At 43.0% G+C, this 7,201-nt stretch overlaps 1 protein-coding gene across 3 annotated transcripts in view; it reads right to left on the reverse strand.

Moving 5' to 3' along the window:
• The window catches only part of LOC310774577 (ATP-citrate synthase-like), a 58,719-nt gene extending 51,888 nt beyond the window's left edge, over positions 1-6,831 (reverse strand). For all 3 annotated transcript variants that reach the window (XM_083634667.1, XM_083634666.1, XM_083634665.1), the window contains exon 1: positions 6,704-6,831. The gene's annotated coding sequence lies outside the window, so the exon portion shown is untranslated. The remainder of the gene's footprint in view (positions 1-6,703) is intronic.
• Positions 6,832-7,201: the final 370 nt, after the last annotated feature.

Genomic DNA, 7,201 nt, shown 5'->3' on the forward strand with positions numbered 1-7,201 from the left:
TACTTCAACCAACAAAGCAGTCTTTATGCATTATGTGCAATGATATGCATGCCGACCCACACACGGTGAGAAATTAGACACACTATAAAACCATTAAGATAGCTGGGTCAATACAAGGTCTTTGTTTAGATTTAGAACACTAGGCATGCTCGATGCCTAGGCTCGCCTGTTGTGCGGCCAGAGGCGCAGCTTGTGAACAGGCAAGGCAGGCAACTGCTTGGGGCCGTTAGGGCCCCCGGTGACAAACTTTACTCCACAGTCCACAGCAGCCCACTCTCCATTAAACAACCAATGGATGATTTGCAATGACATTGAAACCTCCCTAAAGCCAAGGGGCCACATGTCATTCCCCTGACAATTTGCAATGACATGACATCACAGAAGGAAACCTCCCTAAAGGAACCTAAAGGTACAGTACATTCTCTTGAATTGAAAGTGAAACCTACATTCAGGAGAATGTACGTGAATCATGTAAGTTTGACGGGAATGATTCAGGGTCACTGTGAACCATTCCCGTCATACGCATGATTCACGACACGTACATTCTCTTGAATTGTGAAAGTGAAAGTGAATGAAGAAGAGTTATCTGGAAGTAAAAACATTTTTTTTTTAAAGAGGACGAGGAAAAAAGGACAGTGAGCAGATGCTGAATAAGCAGAATGCTGTTATTTAGTCTTGCCTACCTTGGGGGAGATACTTGAATAACTTAACCCTACTTGAGCAATGGTGTCAAGTAGGGTTGGCACGATGGACGATGGTATCGACCATCATGATGGGCCGACCCCCCATCGACCTCTGAGCCTTCTACATCGGATCATCGTAATTCATTATCTGTTCGAATTAAAATTGTGCCGTTTTAATAATAAGAGAGGCCAAGTCCACTTACCGTGACGCGCGGGGGACGCGCCGGCGGCATTAAACAAGCGCACCCAGTTCGGTTCAGGGAAGCCTCCGCTCCCGCTCCCCCTCCTCCGCTCCACTGCTTCTCTGCACTGGGAGCGCTTGTTTAATGTCGCCGGGGCGTCCCCCGCGCATGAGAAGTCGGCTGTGTTGTTGTGAAAACTTTTTAAGACAAAGAAGAAACTTCACGTTCTTTCCCGTTTTCAACCCAAAGTGAGTACAAGTCTTCAACTGTGAATTTAACTCGCCTGTTTCCAAAGTGAAAGTTGGAGTCGCTCTATAGATACAGCAGCTGCGTTTCTCTAGCCATTTCTCCTAAACTCTCTCTCATTACATTTGGTTAAAAAGCCCACGTGAATCTAACGTTACATCAGCCAGTAATTCAGTCAGTTTTCTGCCAGCTAGTTAAATTCAACACACACGTTGTTGGTGAGGATCTGTAACGTTAACGTTATTTGTTTTGCGCCGTTCAAATTACTGGTAGTGACAGCCACTGCCCACTTCAGTCGCCTGGCTCTGTGCTGTAGCACAGAGCAAAGGCTATCAAAGCCCACTGGTATCATGTAGAGCTCAGGCTCAGCTGTCCTGTTGTTAACGTGAATGCATTGCAGCGGCTAGCCAAATGGCATTACAGCAACGCAGCGACTTAATAAATAATTAATTATTCCCCCAAGCCCCACCCCACCCGTCAATGATGATGCCATCGTCCAAAACGATGTTTCACTGTAAAACAATCATGGTGGCTATTTTGATGTCATCGCACAACCCTAGTGTCAAGTTTTTTGTTTACCTGGCTAGCTAAGTTAACAGTCGAGCTATGAATTCTATCAGTGATTCCCCTACCATTCTACAGGCCTGGCGGGCCGGCCAGGCCAGAAAAGAATTGCAAAAAACAAAAACAAAACAAAAACAAACAAAAAAAAATTTTTGTTTTCCCTGCTCTCCCCAAAATTTCAATAAACCTTTGCGGCATATTATTACAATACAACAATACTGTAATAGAAAGTGCCAAATCATTCAAAACAATAAGCATTTTGCTTTTAGGAGCATTGTGTCAGCGTGCGGCACTGTTCCAAAACGTGTCAACATGTGTCGTTGCCTGGGAAACCCACATCTCATAATACAACAGTTCGCATCGCATCCCATAATAGTATGATAGTTGGGATGCCATTGCGAACATAGATGTGAACAGGTTAGCTAAAAGTTTAGCGTCGCCAGTAGGGATGTTCATCAATTATCGAAAATCGATAATCGATCGTTAAGGATTGGAATCGATCCTGTGGCATTTGGATCGATTTTTTAATTATAAAAAAAAAAAAAAAAAAAAAAAAAAAAAAAAAAACAGTGTTGGAGAGGAGACACATTGAAATAAAGAGTTCATTGAGGAGAACACGTTGTCTTTCGTATTTTCTGCCATAGGCATTCATTTTGTTAAAAAAAAAAAAAAAAAAAAAAAAAAAAATTGAAAATATTGAAAATTTTCTAAGTATTAATAAAATCGATAATCGATAATTGATCGTTAATTCTCACCGATTATCGATTTTGGAAAATTTTCAAAATGAACATCCCTAGTCGCCAGCGAGGGCCCCCAACGTTGCGGTCGGGGTACATTTCAAAAGCCCTCCAGGCCTGAACATTTTTCTAGGGTAAACACTGTCTATGTATGTATGTATGTATGTATGTATGTATGTATGTATGTATGTGACAGTAGTCGTGTTTCCATTACCCTCAGAAATGCGCAAAATCTAAATATCGCAATAGAAATTGGGTAATGGAAACACGTGAATTTCGAAAAACCTCCCAAATATCGCAAAAAGTTTTTGCGCTCTCATGAGGTGGTTTTTCAGACGTGTCGATATAGGAGTTTATCGCAAAAGTGTAATGGAAACAGTTTTTCCGCATTTGCACGTCATGTGACCCATATTCTCCTTTGGAAAAGCAGCGGAAAATAAGTTCGGTAGCGAGATGAGGGGATGAAAAGCACACACCGGTGCGGTGGTGCTGTCTGAAGTGAATACAGTGACTGTGAGTAATACATTACACACGTTTCAGGTGCAATGTTATAATTATAATACACGACATTCCGATTATTGAACCATATCAGCCTTTTCCCCCCTCCTCCATCTCTAAATCGGACCAGTTGTATTAGGCTACATTTTTTCCTCTGCCTGTCGCGCTCACTGCATTCACCGCAGCCAGCAACGTTGCCACTAATTTTATTTTTAATTGATAATCAGGCTCGTTTATATGCGTTGTAACTTCATGTTGTGATTTGCATTGACCATTGGTTGGATTTGAGCATGCAGGGGACGGGATATGGCCATATGGGGCAGATCCCCGTGCGTAATCACTGTGGCAGCTGCTGGTAATGGGGAAGTGCGTTCAGGTGTGCGTGCCGTCAGACCAAACTCAACTTCAATGGAAACGCCTACAAGTCGCAATTGTACAAGTCGAAGTTGTAGAAATATCGCAATTATTTTGCGAAAAACTGTAATGGAAACACAGCTAGTATGTGACACCGTCTATGGAAGCAGGACATAAAATTAGCACCAGCCACCCACCAGCCATATGCTGGTAAAATATAAATATGCAGGTGGCTGGTAGATTTGCTTCACACACCACCCCCCCCCCCCCCCCACACACAAAGCAACAACAACAAAAACAACGGTAATTTGAATGGTTGGTAAACATTTGCATATTCACTAGCCATTTGGTCGGTGGGCAAAAATGTTAATTTGCATCCTGTATGAAAGTTATGAATAGGCTTACGAAAGCTATGTCATAAGAGAACATTTAAAATTCTAATTCTAATATGTAATGTGACAATGTTGAAGTTATTTGGTTATTTATTTGGCTCTTTTATTGTTCTGGTTTTTAGTGTTCTTTATATTTAGAAAATTACAAGGTTTTTGATGTTGAAGGAAAACATTTTTTAGACTTCATACATTTTTTGTTGGTGTCAGATTATAACATAATGGTGATGAACGCTGGTTGGAGGGGGCCCCTGGAAATTTATGCCTAGGTGTAGGGCCTCAACAGACTCTAGAATCGCCACTGTGCACAGCCTCGCCTGCCCTATTGGTGCGCGCGCGCGAGTAGCTCACTAAATGTTATTGCATCAGAGATGTCAATGCCTCCTTGTGTGTGTGTCCCATTATGATATCACTGATGATGACATCATCAGTCTGTGTGTGTCCCATTGAGTTATAATATGATATATATATATATATATATATTTTTTTTTTTTTTTTTTTTTTTTTTTTATAATATGATGGTCGATGGTGTGTCCCCCTATGACATCACTGATCAGTCTTGTCACAATGCCTCCTTCTGTGTGTGTGTGTGTGTGTGTGTGTGTGTGTATGTGTGTGTACACGAGCCCTTCTTACAGCCCTTCTGACCACTTCTTACATTATCAGTGATGACATCATCACTGATGACATCACATCATCATTAGCTAATTAAAAAATCTGGCTCCATCAGGTCACCCGCACGGGTGCCCTTAGCACACCCTGAAGGTTTCAGCCCAATCGCACGTAAAACGGCATAGCTGTGGCCGAACACAGAATTTGAAACAGACAGAGCCCACATACTCAATTTTATAGATAGATAGATAGATAGATAGATAGATAAACAGACAGACAGACAGACAGACAGATACTGTAGATAGATAGACAGACAGACAGACAGACAGACAGACAGACAGACAGACAGTTTAGAACATGTGCTGTCTTGCAGTAAACCTGACTGAAAGGGACCATCTTGTTGTAAATCAAAGTCAGATGGCAAAAGGGCAAGGCACTATTAACTCAACAGCTGAGTGGAGAGTGGTGACCAACTGACTTCAATGGTTGTGATATGCTCATATGTTAAGCTCAGGAGGATAATGGGAAACAAAACACAGATAAAGACCAAAACACGGTTGTTACTCTCACCACTATTAAAAATATAAACTGTTTTGTGTGGACACCCTTTGTTCCAGGAATTCTAGTTTATTGGAACTAGGTTGTATAAGAGGAGTAGGCTAAAGGTGGGGCCATTGAAAAGGGTGTAGGCCTATATAACTTATAGATTACGAATATGCGTTTTGTGACATTGACACCAACCCCTCTATACTTATAATGGCATCAACCCCAGAAGACATCAGTGTATCACTAGATAGAGCCAAATCCAGAGGCGGCTCACTTTTAATTAAACGCCCCAAAACAAGTGAAAACAGCGGCACATGTTCCTTCCTCAAAAGAAGAAGAGATTTATGTCAATCCCAGTCCACGCTCTCACCAACAAGCTGTGAAGGGTGACAATGTAGTGTCACGGTCACCACAATCACACAGTGGAATCTTACAACAGGAAACGCTGATGTGTCTGAAATAGGATGTGATAAACGACAATGATGGCAGGTCGTTCTGATAGATGTTGACATTCTGGTTTCAGACATCGTAGCATGTCACCAGACCAGCTCAGCCAGCTCATCACTGCCATGCCTTCCCTCAGCCAGCTCATCACTGCCATGCCTTCCCTCAGCCAGCTCATCACTGCCATGCCTTCCCTCCCCCAAACATTCATTTGGTCATATGTTTTAGGCCCAATCTCAGCTGTTTTCATCCTTTCTGAGAAGCAGGAGCCTCAAATAGCTGGAAGCAATGCAAAGAATAGAACCCTCAGCTGGTCCAGGAGGTGCAGTTAGCATTAGCACTAAAGCAAACAGTGGGGAGTAGTGATAACAGGCATCTTATCTACCTTTCCTCTTGAATGATAACATTTTATGGAGGTTCGTTTCTCAGCTACTGGCACTAGCAATTGTTTCTTGTCTGTTGCAAGATTATTGATATGTAATCTCTGAAGGCTCGTTTGTTTAGCAGGCTATCCTGTCGTGCTCTCTGAGGCAGATGTCACAGTATTTAGCCTGTCTGTCATAATCCACGGATTCAGTCCATTGTTTGCAGTCATCGAGACGTGACATCATCATGTGTGTGTCTCACTTTGAAAGCTCCTACTGACCATCTGCGGGGAAGGAAAGAGCAGGAAACACAGGCATCGGGGATTAGCCACACTAGCCAGCAAGGAGGCTTTGCTTAGAAACAGCTGCGGTCTGATGAAGTTCACTCTGTACTCTAGCAAGCATCACCACCTCCCTAGCTACAGTGCACACACCACCACCACCACCTCCAGATGTACTTTGGGCTAACGAGTCAAACTGGTATGACAGATACCACACATGCTTCATGCTAGACAGACAAGACTACTAGAGCTTTAACCAACTTGAGCTAGCCAGGCAAGTTCGATACACGGCCACGGTCAACAACTTCCTGGAAATGGGAAACGGAGTTATCGGGTAGGCGTAACGTTAGGTTAGCTCAGCTCAGACACAGACACAGAGGAGGAGAACCACACAGTTTGGACCAGACAAGAGGTGCTGTTCGGGGATGGAGTGTGGCTAGAAGCCCATACTGGGGAGTGGGCACCTAACGTGAATCAAAGACATGTCTGTTTTGGGGCCCGTTGTTTCAGCTGCAGTGCCTGGCTGTTAGTGTCATGATGATGTAACGTTAATTTGGGCAACAACCGTTACAAAAGGTAGACTCATAGCTAGTTAGCCCCGTTTCTCCTCGAGAGCCGTTTCGAGGAGAAACGGGTCTAACTCATAGCATGATTATAGTTAAGCGCAGTAGTCACGTAAACTTCACAGCAAGGCTCATAATGTGCCGTCCCTTATGTTATGGCTGGCTAGCTATTAGCACTGGAGATGCTAATCCGAGAGGTGGACTGTTTATCAAAACCTGCGAAAACATTATAGCGTTACCTTGTCAATGAAAGCTACACGTCCTTCTTTGGAGTGTCTGTTTGTTCCCTGGTCACACACGACACGACAGCGCTAAACAACACACACTTCTTATGTTATGAGTCCACTTGTTAATGCCAGTTGCCACCTCACTCACTCACTTTTGTCGCACCATAATCTGGCGACCGATTACACGTCCTCTCAGCTGCTGCCATTGGTTTATACAGTCACGTGGTCATGCCATACACGCCCACTTTCTTTATAAGAAGCCACCTACAAATAACTCGCGCAGTGAACAAACTATAATTTGAAATGTTGACGTTTTAAGAAACCGGATGAATTTATGCAATCCCGTCCAACACTGTATTCCACAATATTGGCTATGATTAATTTCATACGTGGCTTCAATTCACTTGACACACAAAAAAAAAATCAATAATCCCCAATATAGTCAAATTTGACACAATAGTGCCATCTACTGGCAGAGAAAATACCAAACAGGTACAAAAATGGGTCAGT

The sequence above is a fragment of the Poromitra crassiceps genome, assembly GCF_964638095.1.
Source record: "Poromitra crassiceps genome assembly, chromosome: 4".
Taxonomy (NCBI): Eukaryota; Metazoa; Chordata; class Actinopteri; order Beryciformes; family Melamphaidae; genus Poromitra; species Poromitra crassiceps.